Source organism: Ornithodoros turicata, chromosome 2, assembly GCF_037126465.1.
Source record: "Ornithodoros turicata isolate Travis chromosome 2, ASM3712646v1, whole genome shotgun sequence".
NCBI classification, from domain to species: Eukaryota; Metazoa; Arthropoda; class Arachnida; order Ixodida; family Argasidae; genus Ornithodoros; species Ornithodoros turicata.
Genome location: NC_088202.1, coordinates 105298549 through 105319181, shown reverse-complemented (window position 1 = coordinate 105319181; position 20633 = coordinate 105298549). Strand labels below are relative to the sequence as shown.

At 44.6% G+C, this 20633-nt stretch overlaps 1 protein-coding gene across 2 annotated transcripts in view; it reads left to right on the top strand.

Annotated features, from left to right (window-relative positions):
- The window catches only part of LOC135385913 (dymeclin-like), a 125458-nt gene that overhangs the window by 60685 nt on the left and 44140 nt on the right, over nucleotides 1–20633 (top strand). The gene's annotated exons all lie outside the window — the stretch shown is intronic.

Genomic DNA, 20633 nt, shown 5'->3' with positions numbered 1-20633 from the left:
AGGATTTAAAAAATGTCCTGTATAATGCAAGGACGAAAAGATACGTTCCCACGTGCCAGAGTGGGATCACAGCGCCGCGTAACATTACTCCCGATCACGTCGTGCTCCCGATAGTCGGACAGGGTGCGCTTCCGGCGACGACTCTTGTGAACTGCCAAAATGGTTCCGCGATGATGGCTGCTGCCGCATGGAGTGCACCTAGAACGTATATTTTTTACCACGATGTGTTCATACTGCCGTCAGCAACTGTCGCATAAAATATTTCCTTCAAGAAGGGCGCATCTTCGATTGCACGCACCGAGCGGCGATCTCTCCCTGTTCGTCCTGGCTTGCTGTGACGTCAGATTATGCGAGCGCTTTTATTGGGTGCCGAGAATCGTCTGCCACAGCGCGAGGGAGCAAGGGGACCGGTCGACTGCTCTGTGTCAGACGCACGGCGTCAAATACAACCGTAAAAAAGAAAAGGAAGGCCTCACTCAGATGAGATAGCCAATCACATCTCTAGTAGCACAAAAGGTCGCAAAAACGTCTTTGTTTGGTTAAATTGGGATAGAAGACGATCAGGACGTCAACGCGACGTCAAGTAGGCGCAGTTTAGGAAACGTTTTTAAGACGTACCAATTTTCCGTTTATTTCGGCATCTCTGTGAAAGACCTCCTATACTTCCTGTGAAAACCTCCTGTAAACGTCGTTCATTTACGCTTGCGAGACGCATCGTTTTCTCCGTTTATTATACGTCTCCGCCATGTTAAAGATGTGTGCTAAATAAAAACCTGTCGTAAACGTCGTCCATTTACGTTTGCAAGACACACATATTTTCCGTTTATAATACGTCTTCGTCATCTCTGTTAAAGACGTCAAGACATATTTGTTCAAGAAAAACCTGTAAACGTCGTCGCTTTACGTTTGCAAGGCGCATCGTTTTTCTGTTCATAGTATGTCTTCGACGTCTCTGTTAAAGACGTGTGCTAATATAAAAACCACCTGTACACGTCGTCCGTTTACGTTTGCAAGACGCACAGATTTTCCGTTGATAATACGTCTTCACCGTTTGTGTTTAAGACGTATGCTAAAGAAAAGCTTCCTGCAAACGTCGTCCGTTTACGTTTGAAAGACGTACCGATTTTCCGTTTATAATACGTCTTCACCGTTTGTGTTTAAGACGTATGCTAAAGAAAAGCTTCCTGCAAACGTCGTCCGTTTACGTTTGAAAGACGTACCGATTTTCCGTTTATAATACGTCTCCGTCTTTTCTGTTAAAGACGTATGCTAAAGGAAAACCTCCTGTAAATGTCGTTCATTTACGTATGCAGATGTACAGTTTTTCTCTTTTATAATACGTTTTCGCCATCGTTCTGTTAAAGAGGTATCCTAAACACCTGCTGTAAATATCTGCCGTTTTTAAGCATGTAATAAACATCTTCAAGACACCCACAACAGATGTTTTCTAAACGTAAGAACGTAAGACAGACGCCTTCTAGACACCCGCAACAGACGTTTTGTAAACGTACGACACATCTTCAAGACTACAACTACAGATATTTTTTATACGTATAACAGATGTCTTCAGGACTCCCACAACAGACGTCTTATGCAAATACAGTAAACATATACAAGACAGCCACAAGAGATGTATTATAAATGTACAACAAACGTCTTCAAGATTCTTGAAATCCCTAGTAGCACAAAACGTTTTGTAAACGTCGAGGAAAGGTCTAGCCACAACCACATTTTCATCTAGGAGACGTCTTCAATCTGATCTACATAACGTCTTCTATCCCCGGATAAGTTGACGCTTTCCCGAGTCTTGAAGACGTGTTTGTGGCCGTCTTGAAGACGTTCAAAAAATGTTTAGAACACTAATTTGAATGTGAGAAAATTCAGCCCTGTGGATATCCACCGGGTACAGTTTTCCGGAGATCTGCCTTTTTTTTTTTTTTTTTTTTTTCATTTTTCAATCTCAGTCACCGTCACCACACGTTCCATTTTCTGTTTCTCCAAGCATAACTGCCCTAGTAGCACAAAACGTCGCGGAAACGTCTTTATTTGGTCAAATTAGGGTAGAAGACGATCAGGACGTCAACGCGACGTCTAGAAGCCGTAATTTATAGTATGTTTATAAGACGCGCCGATTTAACGTTTATAATACGTCTTCGGCGTCTCTGTTGAAGAGATATCCTAAAGGAAGACCTCCCGTAAACGTCTTCCGTTCACGTTTGCAAGAAGTACCGAGTTTCCGTTTATAATACGTCTTCGCCAACTGTGTTCAAGACGTATCTTAGACGAGGACGATTTGTGTGCACTGAATAAGTTTACTTTCGGTGGACCTACTGACTGTCTCAAACCAAAAGCAGTAGGAAACACAGGCGTTGAGTTGACGGTGAGTTAATACTCCCAGAAATTTCCCACTTCAGTGTTGTTTGTGTGCGTAATTGAAATAAACTTAGACACTTCACCCTCCATTTTGACTCAGAGGCGAGCACGGCTATCGTGTTTACGGGAGTTTTTAAGACGAGCAATGTATAGTATCTGTTTTCCCTTTGCAAGGGAATAGACCACCTCCACGCTCTGGTTCCCCTACGTGTAACGCCGTGGAGGGAGCCTGCTGTTCTTACGGTGGGAGGACCTCTGCTAATCGCGGTCCACCGCGGTGAACCGCGTCTTCGATTTTGGCCAAAATGCCACGTGGCAGTGCTGCTTGCTGTTCTACTTGGAGAAACAGAAAATGGAACGTACGGTGACGGTGACTGAGGTTGATAAATGAAAAAAGGGGCAGATCTCCGGAAAACTGTACCCGGTGGATATCCACAGGGCTGAATTTTCTCACATTCCAATTAGTGTTCTAAACATTTTTTGAACGTCTTCAAGACGGCCACAAACACGTCTTCAAGACTCGGGAAAGCGTAAACTTATCCGGGGGTAGAAGACGTTATGTAGATCAGATTGAAGACGTCTCCAAGATGAAAATGTGGTTGTGGCTAGACCTTTCGTCGACGTTTACAAAACGATCTGTGCTACTAGGGTGCAAGCAGCACTGCCACGTGGCATTTTGGCCAAAATCGAAGACGCGCGGTTCACCAAGGTGGACCGCGTTAGCAGAGGTCCTCCCACCGTAAGAACAGCAGGCTTCCTCCACGGCGTTACACGCCTAGGGGAACCAGAGCGTAGAGGTGGTTTATTCCCTTGCAAAGGGAAAACAGATACTATACATTGCTCGTCTTAGAAACTCCCGTAAACTCGACAGCCGTGCTCGCCTCTGAGTCAAAATGGAGGGTGAGGTGTCTAAGTTTATTTCAATTACGCACACAAACAACACTGAAGTGGGAAATTTCTGAGAGTATTAACTCACCGTCAACTCAACGCCTGTGTTTCCTACTGCTTTTGGTTTGAGACAGTCGGTAGGTCCACCGAAAGTAAACTTATTCAGTGCACACAAATCGTCCTCGTCTAAGATACGTCTTGAACACAGTTGGCGAAGACGTATTATAAACGGAAACTCGGTACTTCTTGCAAACGTGAACGGAAGACCTTTACGGGAGGTCTTCCTTTAGGATATCTCTTCAACGGAGATGCCGAAGACGTATTATAAACGTTAAATCGGCGCGTCTTATAAACATGCTATAAATTACGGCTTCTAGACGTCGCGTTGACGTCCTTATCGTCTTCTACCCTAATTTGACCAAATAAAGACGTTTCCGCGACGTTTTGTGCTACTAGGGATGTTTTTTAAGCATATAATAAACGTCTTCAAGACTCGTTAAATGTTTTTTAAACACATAATAAACGTCTTGAAGTCTCGTTAAATGTTTTTAAACATATAATAAACGTCTGCAAGACTTCAATAGACGTGAACTTAACCAAAGCTAGAAGACGTGATGGAGACAAGATAGAAGACGTCTTTCAAACGAAAAAGCAGTCTTGCCAACACTTTTATTAGACGTTTACAAGTCGTTTGCTACTAGGGACCCCTTTTGCACTACAAAACTGCGGAGGCAGCCGTAAAGAGTCGGATTCGAAGCGCTGTCTCCTAGCCTCAACTCACATTGCCGCCACTTTAAAGGAGCATGGAAATCATTTGGAACATATATTCTTTCACCGCTTGATATGAACATCCCTAGTAGCACAAAACGTCGCAGAAATGTCTTTATTTGGTCAAATTAGGATAGAAGACGATCAGGACGTCAACGCGACGTCTAGAAGCCGTAATTTATAGTATGTTTATAGGACGCGCCGATTTAAAGTTTATAATACGTCTTCGCCATCTCTGTTGAAGAGATATCCTAAAGGAAGACCTGTAAACGTCTTCCGTTCACGTTTGCAAGACGTACCGAGTTTTCATTTATAATACGTCTTCGCCATCTCTGTTGAAGAGGTATCCTTAAGGAAGACATCCTGTAAATATCTTCAGTTCACGTTTGCAAGACGTACCAACTTTCCATTTATAATACGTCTTCGCCATCTGTGTTCAAGACGTATCTTAGACGAGGACGATTTGTGTGCACTGAGTAAGTTTACTTTCGGTGGACCTACTGACTGTCTCAAATCAAAAGCAGTATAGGAAACACAGGCGTTGAGTTGACGGTGAGCTAATACTCCCAGAAATTTCCCAATTCAGTGTTGTTTGTGTGCGTAATTGAAATACACTTAGACACCTCACCCCCCATTTTGACTCAGAGGCGAGAACGACTATCGAGTTTGCGGGAGTTCCTAAGACGAGCAATAAAAGTATCTCCCAGTAAACCATAGACGTCTAGGAGATGTCCACCTGATATCCCAAATTGGATGTTTGGATATCCCATGGATCATCGCAGAGAGCCCGTAGACGTCGCATGTACATCCTGGCGATTATGGTTTGTCCCACTTTTTCCACATTCCACGGACGTCAACTTCGGGATATTTGGATATTCACAGGATGTTCTCAAATCTGTGCATATTGCTATAAATGTGTTCTTTCAGAAATGTGCTATATACTATGCAGTGGGGTGCCACACATTATCATAAGGTATGTAACAATGTTTTATTTCAAGGCTACATTATGGCTAGGTTTTTGGCACCATAAGCGTATTGTAGTGTGGTAAATGGCAGCCCAGAGACTTTCGGCCCTATTCCAAGACGAATGCAGACCGCGCGTTAATAAATGTGCTTTCGCCTTTCACCATATAAGACGCAGGCTCCCTTTTTGGCCCCTCCACCGCGTACGCATATTTCAAGAGATACCAGAACGAGCATATACTGAAATTCAAATTGTTGGAGTACGTTCATCAAGTGTAGCGTGGCGTATGATATTTGCAACGGTGACAACGTCTTTGCAGTTAGCTTGTGAGTCTGCAAACGACGTCAGCGTATACTTGTGAACGTTCCTGACACCCCATCTTGGCAAATACCGTGTGTTTAACTCAAGCTACCGTGTATAATGTGATTATTTGGTAAATAAGGTAATAAACCCAAAAATTTTCCTTCTTGCTTACGTCATGCCACTTGGGGTCACGTGCTCTAGATGTCTCCGAAAAATAACGCGCGCTTGCTCCTTTCTTTTTACATCTATGAGATGTCCCAGGGATATAGAGAAAGTAAGATATTTTTGAAAGTCACATTCTGGACGTACAGGTAACGTCGCATAGACGTGGCGGGCATATGCGACGTGTGCGACCTTTGTGGGACGTACCTGGGATATTTCTGGTTTACTGGGCTGTTTTTCCTTTGCATGGGAATAGACCATGGTCTATGGGTCACCTCTACGCTATGGTTCCCCTACGTGTAACGCCGTGGACGGAGCCTGCTGTTCTTATGGTGGGAGCACCTCTGCTAACGCGGTCCACCCTGCCCTAGAAGCACAAAACGTCGCAGAAACGTCTTTATTTGGTCAAATTAGGATAGAAGACGATCAGGACGTCAACGCGACGTCTAGAAGCCGTAATTTATAGTACGTTTATAAGACGCGCCGATTTAACGTTTATAATAAGTCTTCGGCATCTCTGTTGAAGAGATATCCTAAAGGAAGACCTCCCGTAAACGTCTTCCGTTCACGTTTGCAAGTACCGAGTTTCCGTTTATAATACGTCTTCGACATCTCTGTTGAAGAGGTATCCTTAAGGAAGACATCCTGTAAATATCTTCAGTTCACGTTTGCAAGACGTACCAACTTTCCATTTATAATACGTCTTCGCCATCTGTGTTCAAGACGTATCTTAGACGAGGACGATTTGTGTACACTGAATAAGTTTACTTTCGGTGGACCTACTGACTGTCTCAAACCAAAAAGCAGTAGGAAACACAGGCGTTGAGTTGACGGTGAGTTAATACTCCCAGAAATTTCCCACTTCAGTGTTGTTTCTGTGCGTAACTGAAATAAACTTAGACACCTCACCCTCCACTTCGACTCAAAGGCGAGCACGGCTATCGAGTTTACGGGAGTTTCTAAGACGAGCAATGTATAGTATCTGTTTTCCCGTTGCAAGGGACTAGACCACCTCTACGCTCTGGTTCCCCCACGTGTAACGCCGTGGAGAAAGCCTGCTGTTCTTACGGTAGGAGCACCTCTGCTAACGCGGTCCACCTTTGGGAACCGCGTCTTCGATTTTCGCTGAAACGCCACGTGGCAGTGTTGCTTGCAGTTCTGCTTGAAGAAACAGAAAATGGAACGTATGGTGACGGTGGCTGAGGTTGAAAAATAAAAAAGGAGGCAGATCTCCGGAAAACTGTACCCGGTGGATATCTACGGTGATGAATTTTCTCACATTCAAATTAGTGTTCTAAACATTTTTTGAACGTCTTCAAGACGGCCACCAACACGTCTTCAAGACTCGGGAAAGCGTCAACTTATCCGGGGGTAGAAAACGTTATGTAGATCAGATTGAAGACGTCTCCTAGATGAAAATATGGTTGTGGCTAGACCTTTCCTGTACGTTTACAAAACGTTTTGTGCTACTAGGGTGGTGAACTGCGTCTTCGATTTTGGCCGAAAGGTCACGTGGCAGTGTTGCTTGCAGTTCTGCTTAGAGAAACAGAAAATGGAACGTGTGGTGACGGTGACTGAGGTTGAAAAATGAAAAAAAGAGGCAGATATCCGCAAAATTGTACACGGTGGATATCCACGAGGCCTAATTTCCTCACATTCAAATATGTGTTTTTAGACGTTTTTTGAACGTCTTCAAGACGGCCACAAACACATCTTCAAAACCCAGGAAAGCGTCAACTTATCCTGGGATAGAAGATGTTATGTAGATCAGATTGAAGACGTCTCCTAGATGAAAATGTGGTTGTGGCTAGACCTTTCCTCGACGTTTACAAAACGTTTTGTGCTATACTAGGGATACTACCTTCATAAACTGTCACGCAAAATATTTCCTTCGAAAAGCGCGACTTTCCTGAGAAAATTAGTTTGCAAGAATGCGCTCCGCGGTGACAGTCTCCCCAAGCCGAGTCTGGCGTGGGGTGACGTCAGGCGGCCGAGCACTTCATTGGCTGCCGGAAGCGTCCGCTCCCCGCCAGAATCGTCCGCTAGCTCCGGAATCGTGGCGACTAACCGACTGAGACGCTGTGCTATTTATTTGTGTTTGACATTCACTTGCGTTCTTACATGATTTGTCTCGTGCGTTTAGCATAAAACAAGACTGCGGGCAGTGTAAAAGGTGTGGCTAGGCCTCTGTGTTGCCGTGACGGCCCGGATTGAGGTGGTCGTACGCGGTTGGGGTTTCTGTTCCGAATGTGCTGAGGTGTCGTTAATTAGTGAACAGTATTGTGCCTGTGTGTGCAGCATATATATGATACGACTAGATACATTCCTGTCAGATGGATATTTATTCCATGTGACGTTGTTGTATGCTGCGTATGACCATTCAAAAAAGAAAACGCTTATTTGGCCATGTGTTTTGGGGTTTCCCACAGACCGATAGCACATGAACTCTACTGACTTTATTTTGGTATCCATGTTGTTGTGCTTGTGGAGACGTTGCGCCCCTGGTATCAGTAAGATATGGTAAGCGCAATGTTACAGCTATGCATTCATCGGTCCGCTCTTTCGCCTCGGAGATGCCAGTGTCCATGCGGTTCAGAGCCCATAGTGTTGACCACAACACGGAGAAGTCATGATGGTCGACGACCTCTTCAAATGAAAACACTGGTCACTGCGCCGCGTCTTCATGACTATGCATTTGTAACCAAGAAGCACTATATTTCAATCCGAATGTTCGTTCACACTTAGGAGCATCACCAGCCTCCGGTACATTCGTGTGGCGAAATCAGAGCTGGCGGAGCTTAGGCTCCAACTCCTTAAAACGTTTCGTCAAGGAGAGCAGACGTGTCGCCTAAAGAGTGTTCAGTTCATCACCTGTCCTTTCCACGACGTCCGATGAACAAAAACGCTTCCTGTTCGGTCGGCTTGCCGGCGCCGCGATGCCGGAGAAATCTCAGAAAAGAAAGAAAAAGACGGCGCGGCCAGATGACGTCAGCGGCTGGCAGCCAAGTGAGGGGGCATTTCTTCCGCGAGATTCAAAGCTCCCTCGCGCGCCAGCATTGCGCGCTACGCTCAAACGTTTTGTGCGATTATCATGGCGATTATGTATCACAGGGCTCAGAATCGTAATTTCTACTTCTTCCGTCATATTTTATTCCGATCATTTCCATGCTCCTTTAAATCCTGCCACGTGTAACAGATAGCTGGCATAAACAACCACTGCGAATCACCGTCGCCGCGCAATCCGCCATGGAAGAACCTTTTCGGAGGCTGTCTTGGGCTGCGTTCCAATACCCCGTTTAGTCGACTGCCTAGCTACAGTAGCCTAGCAGTTTAACCAGAAGTGCCGCCATGTTAAGTCTCGTTCCAAATCTCGCCAAGTCCGCTATTCAGTCGGCTACCGCCTAGTGCGCATCGATGCAGTCTAGTTATACGCCTGACCATCTGACAGTCGGGATGAAGACGCGCGTTGACGGTACCAGCGTGCCTGCTGTTTCTGCTGGCTTTAAAAGTTGCACATAGTGGTATGTTTTTTAAAACTGCGTAGAGAGTTGCAACACATGTTTAGTTGTGAAGGTGACAGTTTATGCACGTGTCCGTGTCTCTCGGTCTTCTTCGTGGATTATACACGATGTCCTACAAACTTAGCGCATTAGAGTCCCGCTGCGCTTGCGCCGTACGCATTTCTTGCGTGAGCAATGAGATGGCGCCACAGGCGCCTCGGCTAGGCAAGCCTGTTCCAATAGTGACAAGCAAAGGGGTATACTCAGCTGCCTAGTCAGGCGGCTTCGCGGGCGCGAGGTATTGGAACGCAGCCTTGGTACAAGAGGGAGAGATGTGCGCCGCCGCTCCGAAGCGCCGCCGCCGGAGGTCGGGGCCTCGCCGTCGCCGCCGTACCAAAACTGTCGGCGCGGCTGTGTAATGTGCCCATTTTGATCCACTTTCTATAAACGAATATCTCCCATACCTAATATTTTGTTTGTTTTTCTTTCATCATAGGTTCCAGGCTTCATTTTTGGTGTTTTTAGCAGTAACAATTTCACCTCCTGATATGCTGTTTATGCTTTAGAGTTTCGTTTCATAGTTGACCCTCAACTCCAGGAAAACTTGTCATTCAGTTCTTGCATGTTGTTTGCCGGTCATCCACCAACACCATAGCACTGGTCATTATACATATACAGGGTGTTTTGTTTTTATTCGTCACAGAAGTTTTGTTTAAAAAATAACGGAACGAAATAGATGCCGCTTTTGAGTTGGTCAGGCGAATATTATCTCGAAGAAAGTATGTAACTATAAGATCATTAATTACCTCAAATTCATTAATTTTTTAATTAAGGGATTTCGCGTAAAAACGGGATAGCAGAACGGAAGATATTAATTGTTGAAAGGAGCCATTCCATGTTTAAGAAATTCTTAAACGCGCACGTGTGTTGAAATATCCGACGCTGAATGTCGCTATGCAAATGGGCCGAAACAAGAAGTACGCAATTTCCGAGCGCAGAAATGACGCGAGCTTCGCCTTATGTGGGTTGGAAAGCGATCTATCTGGCCAACAGATTAGCGCCTACACCAATAGCTCAATCGCTCCAAAGCATTTGGTCCTCTCACGTGGATTGCCCGTCGCTCTTTCTGCGCTCGAAAAGTACGTAGCAAATAGTGCATTTTGTGTGTGCCGGCGAAAAGCACCCAGTCAGAGAGAGTGTTTTCCATCGCGGAATTGCGGGGCTTATAATGCGCGCGAAGCATGGCAGACTCAACCCACTCGTTCTGGGCAAGTTTATACTGTAAAACCCTTTAATTTCGCGAGACCTTAATTTTCGCGAATTTTGCGAATCGGTAAAATTCGAGGAACTCGTGGAGCGCGCGAAATTTGTTGCGAATATATCCCTACTCGATTCGCGAAAATTTAGGGCTGCGAAATTAGCTGATTTTACAGTATTTATTCATGATAACTACAACCTCTGCAAAAATACTGTTCAATGACGTTGTGGGCGCGCCTTATGTCATATCGTTTGCTAACGTTCGCATATTTATATGGTTTCCCAAAAAGAGCCACTGGATCAGTGGACAGAGCTTTCACGCGTCCTGTGAACGTTCAGCACTCGCTATAACTGTTACGTGTAGTTGCCATTAAAGGGATGGCTCGTCGTTCTGATTATCTAGCTATGTTGTTTTCTCCAGCGCTTAACGCGCACTTAACGCGCCCAGTCAAAGTTCTTGGGCAGGGACCTTCTTGAAGTGATTTACTTCTCCTAATGTTCCTTTGTGTGTTCGGTTTTCTTTCATAATATTACCCAGTGCTGACGCACTTGTTTGGTGCAAGGTACAGTAAATACTGCCACCGTCGCGGTGTCTATGATGGAGAAAATACCCCCGCTCTGAGGTGTTCGTGCATCCCCGTTGAAGAAGAGAAGATATTGACAGCCCACGCCGATATGACAGCATCGGCGTGACGCCGCTGCCGCCGGGCCTTCAACGTGCTCTACGCCGCCGCCGAAAAAAAAAAAAAAAAAATGCCCACGGCGCACACCTCTAACAGGAGGAGAGGATCACGTGGTTCACTGACGTCGCCCTCTCAGTCACGTGACTTCGGCGCGCTAGTTTTGAACGCTTCCCACCCGATCCGGAGGAGCTCTCATGCTGTAATCCCTGGAGAATAATACTCGCAGTAAAACGTAAAACCATTTGAGTAGTGGAAAACTTTACATGTTTTGCGGCGCTTGCTACTCGTGGAACCCATTTCGGGAAACTGAAAAACATCAGCCTTCGTGCCGTGTCTGTCCTTTCGTCTTCCCTAGTCTCGAGGTTTTACATTATGCATCATCTTCACCAGCTCGCTTGCTTCCTAGCCATTTTTTTATTGCAACAGCCTTCAGACTGTGGATTTCTCGGTTGCAAGAAGGTCTCAGTTTTCCGGATGAATGACAATATGGGGAGCTCAGCCCAACATTACGAATGCCATACACTACAAAAGCCCATGTTTGCGGAGCAGGATGGGACGACAGTGACCCAAACTGCCCAAACTCAGGCTTTTATATGGACATGAGAAATTGATGTTCTGAGGCTGGAAGACAAAGGACAAATACATACAAAGCCTCAAAGTGCCTAAGAAATTAATGATGAAAGATGGAAGTCACTGAAAAGGTTAGCCAGCTGTAGGACTCAAACCCACATCTTGTGGATTACCGGTAATCCAAAAGATGTGGGTTCGAGTCCTACAGCTGGCTAACCTTTTCAGTGACTTCCATCTTTCATAATTTTATATGGAGTTTCTCCTCGAACTATATCTTGCTTTTGTACCATTTCATCACTTATTAGTTATTACCAATGCCCGTACTGAACGCCCAGTAGCCGTTCCGTGTGGTGTAAGCCAGTGTAGGCATCGCTTGTAGAAGATCAGAAGATATGCCAGCTGGCGGCATCAGATAAACAAAGAGGAGACGCCTCTAAGGTGAGTCAACGAATTTGAGCACACTTAACTGTTAGCAACAGCCGCTGCTGGCCGGTATACATGATAAATTGTGGACCTCTAAATAGAATTGATCGCTTTGCCCCTAATATGCCCAATAATCGGTGTATATGGTACAGAATTCAGACGTAGTGCACAACAGATCAACACAAGCAATGAATAATAGGATGCACAGTGTACATTCACCTGCATCCCAGGTGAAATATGTTAGCAGTTACAAGTGACTTATGAAACAATTTCTACTGGAAACCACTTTGAAGCACTTAATTTGTACGGAAATGGTTTAAGGTGGAAATTGTTTCATAACTAATTGAAACTGCAGACATTTTTCACCTGGGATGCAAGCACAATCAAACAGAGTAAAATCCAGTGCCAGACTACACCGAACACCGCCGGGGGGGGGGGGGATTGTCACGCACTCCATCTCGCTGTAATGTATTATGGTGCGCTGCAAGGAGCGAAATAAGATGCTCATCACGAAGTAATATACTAATATACGTGTTCGTTTTGCAACTTAACTTTCGATTTTGTTACAGTGTGGTAGGAAGCGCAATACAGTGGGCTTTGTATAGGTGGGGTACGATAGGGTGCGCCTACAGTCACTATATAAGCTTGTGCGCCGGTCCACCAGAAAGAGGGAAAAGAAGCACGCGTATGGGCGGGGTTCGCCGGTTCACCAGAAAGAGGGAAAAAGCACGGATAAAGCTATGATGTGACGTCACATGCACGCACCCATAGCACTTTGAATCAATACGATCTATGAAATATATTTTTAAGCAAAAATTGCTTTACTTATTTCAGGCTACAAATAACTGGGCGTTATGCGGAAAACCAGTAGTAGTCGATGGTAGCCAGGGCACGCCGAAATGCGAGACAAGCATTTGCATTGTGCCCAGTACTGTGTGAACTTTCTCAAACTATGGGTTCTATGAGAGCTATTAGTGTCAGGCCCTGCCACGTCTCCCTCCATTTTTTCCCCTGTCTTGGATTGGATGATCTGGATTGTTAGGGACTGTATCAAATTATTGAGACTTGAATGCTGAGCGCTGGGTACACTGGGTCCTAATTATTATGAGAGGTTGTCTACAGTATCCTAATGTGGCTCTACGTAGCTTTGATTGCTTATTTTAGCTATCGCTCAATCTTTGGCAGCGATGACGCAAACTAAAAACTAAAGTCGATAGGTCTTTACTGCGACTTGGCCAATTTTTGGAACATTTCATGTCCAGATTACATCTTCACCCGGACACCGAACTCAAGCCTTGAATTTCCGAACTGTTCGGGTGAAATCCGGACAGGTAGCAACCCTAAGTGCGACGATAACGAGACGAAGACTGAGGGGAACTCCTTCGGATCGGGTCCGAAGCATTCAAAACTCGCGCGCCAAAGTCACGTGACCGTCTTCCGTGGAGCGACGTCAGCCAGCCACGTGACCCTTTCTCCCCTCCTCCTGTACCAGGGCAGCCTCCGGAAAGGTTCTCCCCGGTTCTCCCTACCGCCATAGCCACTTTCTCCCCCCACCGGAAGCCTTGTTCACTGCTCAGCTTGCTCAAGGGTCAAGAGTGCGTGTGCGTGTATTCATACGCGCATCGTCCTTATCACTCTTAAACTAGATACAGTCAAACTCCTCTACAACGAAACTCAGGGGACAGCCAAAAAAATTCGCAGTAAAGGTATTTTCGTTAAAAAGGATGTCCATTATTGGACCTATAGGGCTCCAGCGGGACCGCAAAAAAATTTGCTGTAGTGGTATTTTCGTTAAAAAGGTGTTCGCTATAAAAGAGTTTGACTGTATTTCGAAATCCAAAGTTGTTATTTGAAGAAATGTAATTGATAAAAGTACAAACATGAATAAGATAAAATGGTTAAAAAGCAAGCGAGCTGGTGGCTAAGATCAATGACGAAAAACCCGAGACTGGGAAAAAGGACGAAAAACAGACGAAACTGGGAAAAAGGACGAAAAACAGACGTGTTTAGCTTTAGTTTAAAAACTTTAGCTGTGTTTGAGACTTTGTGTTGTGTCGTCTGTTTTTCGTCCTTTTTCCCAGTCTCGGGTTTTTCGTCATGAATAAGAGACATCATAATATCGTGTCGCCCATAAACTATCATACGGAACATTACATTTTTTTTTTTTTAGCAGCGTTTATTTTGAGGGTGTGTATTTTTAAGCGGTTTAGTTCAGAAAACGGATTTTGAAGGGTGGAATTTCAAGCGTGGATATTTTAACTTCCTACACTGTGCTGCTCGGGAGCTACCACTTTGCCGCACGCAACATTTATATCGTTGTGCGACCCGTTGCGCGTAAATTTTTGTCAATGCAACGCATAAGTACACAGAAGTGCGAGAAGTTGTAAAGTGTGTTGGTTGAGCAACATGTAACAAACGCGAAGGAACACGTCCGTCTCTGCCCGTCCGTGTTTCTTCGCGTTTGTTAACATGTTATACAAGTACACGTGTCTGTCCTGGAAACGTTCATGACCAAGTGTGCAACATATTCATTCTGTTTCCTGAATGAGCTGTAAGATGAGGCAGAGTATATCGTGTATAGAGAAGACGAACTCTAGAGGAGGGTGATTTCACGCCGAATCAGGCAGGGTCCGGTCGACCTCTCCAGTTTTTTTTTTCTTTCAAACATACAGGGTGTTCCAGCTAAATGCGAACACATTCTTAAATATATATATATATATATATATATATATATATATATAATGAGGAAAAAAAGCCATTAAAGAAACAAGTACATGACACTAGACGTGTGCACCTATATATATTATATATATAGGGGGGAAAAGACACCAGAGACAGGAGTAGGGAGTGGGGGAAAGTTATTTATTAAGCTGGCATTTAAACTAAGGGTCGGGAAACTAAGGGGGGGGGGGTTTCGGCGGAAGCTCCGCCTACTTTCCCCCACTCCCTACTTCAGTCTCTGGTGTCTTTTTTCCCCTATCTATATTCAACATCCTGGTCGATTGAACCTCCATTTTGTAGCGTATATGCATATACATGTACATACATACATATATATACATATACATGTTTGTAAGTCAAACGTCGCCATGCCACAGGCATCACGTGCCACGTGACCTTCTGACGCCATCCGCTCAAACGTTGCCTGCCTCCGTACTGCTGATGATGGCCCAACAAGGCCGAAACAGCTGTCTAGTACTGGCATGGCGACGTTTGACTTACAAACATATGCTATACGTGCAGCTAAAGAGCTCTTGCTAATTTTCTTTTCCTATATATATATATATCAGGGATGGGCAGTATTTAAATACATTGTAATTAAAATACTATTTCAAATATAAATACATGTATTTATATTTTGTACTTAAATACAGACTCGAAAAATATATTTATAATTATACTTAAATACCAATTTTCGGGTATTTATTCTTCAAACTACTTTGTAAATACTCCTAGATACAGTATATACTGACTCATATCTTAAAGTTGCCCTGCATTTGACCTTTTGGCAAGAAGGGAGTGTTTGCGCTACCATGCCGATGCGACAAACCATTTTAGATGGCAAGTTTTTCACTGTTGTTGCGGACAACGTCGCGACTAGCCAAATACCTTGTTGTACGAAGCATCTTCCTCAAATTTAATACAAGCATTTGTTCTAACAAATATAATAACCTAACAAATAAATGTTATTGTTCGTTGCTGATTTGTTATGATTATCGTTATTTCTGTAATTCCAGATGACATTTTCCTCAAAGTATTTATGGTAGTAGTTATGGTATTTAAATATTGTATTTATATCTTGTATTTAAATACTCATGTCGAAAAGTATTTATGCAGAGTATTTAAATACCTCTTTCAACAAAGTATTTTGTATTTATATTTAAATACTCAGAAAATGTATTTATGCCCATCCCTGATATATATATACATGTATATCACTTTTTCTGAGATGAAATCAATTGTAGTATATATATAACATATGCTGAAGGGCACTCCTTAGGAGGGCATTAGCAAACTCCTAAGGCAATGTCTTAATTAACTTTCAATAATTAACTTTTTAATTATAAAAGCTAAGGAGTTGTCCCAGTGAGAACATCTGGTCCCTTCGGTCACCTGATACCGGAGCCGTTTTCAGAACAAAAATCCGTTCGATAGATCGTCCGCAAAAAAATTCGTGATCGAACACCTTCTTTTTTTTTTTTTTTTTTTTCATTGCACATTTTCGGAGACGCGTCTCTCCTTCACCGGCAATGTGAGCGGGTGACAGAGCACACTATTACAGTGCTCTAGAAGGATGTAGTGGCAAATGCGGCGCTCCGCCTCTGAAGATTATCGAATGGATGCCGCGGCGCGGCGCTCCTGTAGCTACCCCGAGCGCGTCCGAGCAGCGCTCCATGTGAACTGTACGCGTTCTCGGTACCAGTGATGGGCAAAGTACCTCAAAATTATACTTAAAATAAAGTACCAAGTACCTGGCGTCATTAGTACTTCAAGTACAGCACAAAGTACCCAATTCCAAATGTACTTCAAGTAAAGTCAGTCAAGTAATGAAGGAAACAATATAAAAAAACCAGAACACAGAACCCTGCACTCGGAGAACTAAAATGACAATTGACAAAGCCATTGCGCAGCCGGTTGTAGTGCCATAATGTGCGTGTATCTTTTCATTCCATTCGTTTTACATAATCATAGAAGCGCTGATACTTTTTCAAGATTTGAAGCCTCTCAACAATAAATTTGCTTCAATAAATATGCTCTTTAAAAGCATAAAAATCCTTTTTGTTAAAGTCAGTCTGGGACTGTTGGTACTGCATACCACAAAAGCACTAAAATGACGGCAAGAAGACGAAAACACACAGATAGCGCTATCGGTGTGTTTTCGCTTTTTTTTTTCTGCCATTTTAGTGCTTTTTAGGGTGCATTTTTGATCTTTTGTGATCTTTTATCTGGAGTCCAAGTTTGGCTACTTGAGTACTTGATGGGAAAGTACTCGGAAAAAGTACTTTAAGTACGGTACAAAGTACACGATTTAAAATGTACCTAAAGTGCTACTTGAGTACTTGTAGATGGGTAGAAATCCAGCGAACCGGTAGAGATGTAGGAAGGGAGTTGCCTCAGGACAGAAGCCGCCGATATTTCGAACAGAGACTGTTCTTCTTCTGGGCACCGTCCTCATCATTGGCATGGTATTTAAAGGGTTACGTGTGACGTGTGTAAAGGTTCATGCGAATTGTGGGTCAACAGCCCGGAGGGAAGAAAGGGTGGTACTTCAAGTACCCGTCGCGAGACAACTGTGATCATGAGCGTGGTCGGTCTGTGGATTGTCTTTGCCCACCTGAGGGTTCCTTAACGTTCGCCGAAAGACACATTGTAGTGATCGGAGGAATGGAACGGCATCGACATTTATCAGAAGGGAGGTTTCAGCAAAAACGGCAGATGTTTTTGAAGAAAGCAACATGCTCCTATCTGGACCTCGATTAGTATTATTCTGTTTGTCGTACCTGGTCCCCCGGAGATGCACGATCCATATCACACACGTGTGTTTGGTTTCAAGATCTTGCTCAGACGACTTACTCTCAATAGCAGTTGGTACCCAGCAAATCTGATACATCCAGCAAATGTCCGTAAGATATCTCGTCCGGGACGTTTGGATATCCACTGGAGTTTGCCACAGATCCGCTTTACATCCATGCGATATCCCAGCGACTAGCATTTCTGCCCTGTTTGTAGATCCAGTGGAAGTCCCTGTGACGTCTGTCACGGATATTTGGATATATACGGGTGATTACGAATATCGTACATATTTTGCTTTTAAAAATGTCGTGGATGAGATGTTTAGTGTTTGTAGAGTGCGTAGAGACCACTGTAACTGTGTACCGGCAAATAATATTTATTTTGTGTTTTAACCTCCTTACAATGTTAACTTTTTGGTACCTTGTGCTTCACGGGCTATTGTACAGCCTACGTACAGAAACTCCAGGGAGTTCTCCAAGGTAGCATATATATGTAAGGTCCACCCCGACTATATATTAATACAAACATTTGTACATGTGCAGTATTCTATACGCAATACTATATATGCAGGAACTCAATGTCGTGGTGACTGCATCGGGTGGTCTGCAGTACGTATTACAATCGATGGACAAAAAAGCTCACAGAGATGACTAGCAATGCAATGAGTCAAATGCAAAATGATGTGCTGCTGAAGCGTGTTTTTCGTATCCATTACATATTTTTAACAAAAAGACCAGGAACTGCTTAGCTACCCCTTTTTCCTTTGGCTTATACGACTAGGCTGGAACTTTTTGCATGATACCATGCATCTGTGAGACGACCAATTAAGTATACCTGCAAAATTTAATTAACCTTTCAATTAGGGCTCCTCAAACCAAACTGAGACAGCAGCACCAAAGGTACCCGTGTTTAAGGTCACCGCACTTTTCTAAAGTCTCGAAACACAATACTTTGAATCGCCTAGATTTTGCTTACAGTAAAACTCGAGCGGAACAGGACATAGAAGCCACCGTTGGAGGACCACTTGTGATGACACAGTACGTGGTAACAGTAGCTGATTGCGGCCAGCACTGTGCTCTCAACAGCTCCAGAAGTATGATCCCAGGTCCTACCACATTGGCGTTTGAAGTGATGCTGTGTAGTGAGTCACAGCGCATCACCCCTGGACAGTGGCTCTTTGTACTCCAGGATTGAGCATACTGGAAGTCTTTCCACCTGAATTTGCATTAATTTAGAGCACGTTTCTTACCCGATTTTGACCCTGCCAATTTAGGAGAAATTATTTCTTCAAAACTTCACGCTCTATTCATGACGCTGTGTACTACGTCGACACACATTACTATATGAGGTGTGAAATTTACCTCACAATTTATGCTAATATATACTAGAGTACACTAGAGTAGTCGAGCCCTGATATAGGACATTAGCGTGGAAGGAGCGTGGAGTAGGAAGCAATGCGGGTCCGTCTTCTTTTTCTTCTTCGATTGATTGATTGATGATTGAAAGAAAGAAAAAAATGGGGATTGTAGCCCTCATCACGAGGGCCGGCTACCCCAGATCACCTAAGGAAAGGAATTCCAGACACGTCCACCATCACCCACTGGAGATGTCGCGAAGCGGCGACGAACGCCACAGACAAGTCATAGCCCATCTAACAGCTTTGTGTCCCTTAAAAACTGGGTAACGGCTCGCAAAGCTGGCAGTTGAGTGCTCATTGGCCATGGGCCCAGCACCTTCTGCACTCCGAAGGGTCGATTGTCAACCCGGCCTAACGCGGCTACAAGTCTGTCACGACACTCAGAGTATCTTGGGCACGTAACTATAATATGTTCGACGTCTTCGATTGAGCCACAGACTGGACAATTAGGAGAGTCCGCCTTCCCAAGCCTGTACAGGAGTCTTGCACTGTATGGTACATTGAGCCGGAGCCTGTGAAACAATGACGTAATCTGCCGTGGCATGGATGTTGGGAGGACCAGAGCTAGTTCGGGGTCAACCCGGTGCAGAAGGGAAGATCCAGCCTCGCCACAAAACCATTGATCTTTTGACAGCTTATGGCCCAGAGACTTTAAGGCACTCTTGGCGTCCACCTTCGTGAAGTAAACACTGCGGAATGTACTATTTCCATGTGCTTTCCCGGCGTTGTGATCGGCCGCATCATGTCCGGTGATCCCACAGTGGCCAGGTATCCACCGGAAAATCACGTCATGGCCAGCGATCACTGCTTTTTGGTGCGCTACTAGTATGTCATTCAGTACAGGAGCTGAGAGGTGGTGTGTACCCGGTGTCATAAGGGTCTGTAAAGCGGCTTTAGAATCACAGAAAATCACCCATTTTCCCTGGGAAGGCGCGCACGAGATATGCTCTATGGCTAGAAGAACAGCGTGTAGCTCTGCTGCTGTCGATGAAGTACGATGCGATAGTCGAGCACTGCGCGCAGTATTCGACGCTGGTACAACGAAGGCACAGGCGGATCCTGTAGATATTGTGGAGCCATCCGTATATACCGCCGTGCGATCATCCAGACGTTGGATCAATTCTAAGCTCAGCTGTCGCTGCATGCAAGGGGGTGAGGACTTCTTCGACGAAAGGCCTGGAACTTCTGCATTGACTCTGAGAGGCACAACACTCCACCATGGCAAAGGCGATGCTGGAATGCGTTTATATGATGGTGAGATGCCTCGGTATGGCAGAATGGCCTGGTGAAAAGTGGAATTATCTCTCTTATTAATTGCTTCAACAAGGTGGTGCCGACGATGACGCGTTGACAGTCGGATGAAGTGACGAAGTGATTCCTGAACTCTTAGAGCTGGTACCGGAGGTTCCTTCGCTTCTGCAACTGTGAGCTGGTTAGAAGCTGACCGATGAACCCCCAAGCACACTTTTAGGCTTCTTGCAACCACACTCTCGAGGATAGATTCTGAGGTGGGACACAGACCTTGTAGAAGTGGCAGGGAGTACGCCAACATCTGACGAATTAGTGAATGATGCAGACCGAGCATAGCTGTCGGAGACGCTCCCCATCGACTGCCTGCGATGTAGCGCATGACATTAACAACGGATGTAGCTTTCTCCTTTATGCGCTGAACTTCGGCTGACCAGGACAGAGCTCTGTCCACGATGACCCCAAGGAACCTGTGATGTGTTACTCTTCGGAGTTGTTGACCATTGACTTGAAGCTGAAAGTTCGGTAAACGTTTCCTCGTGAACGGCATCACTACTGTTTTC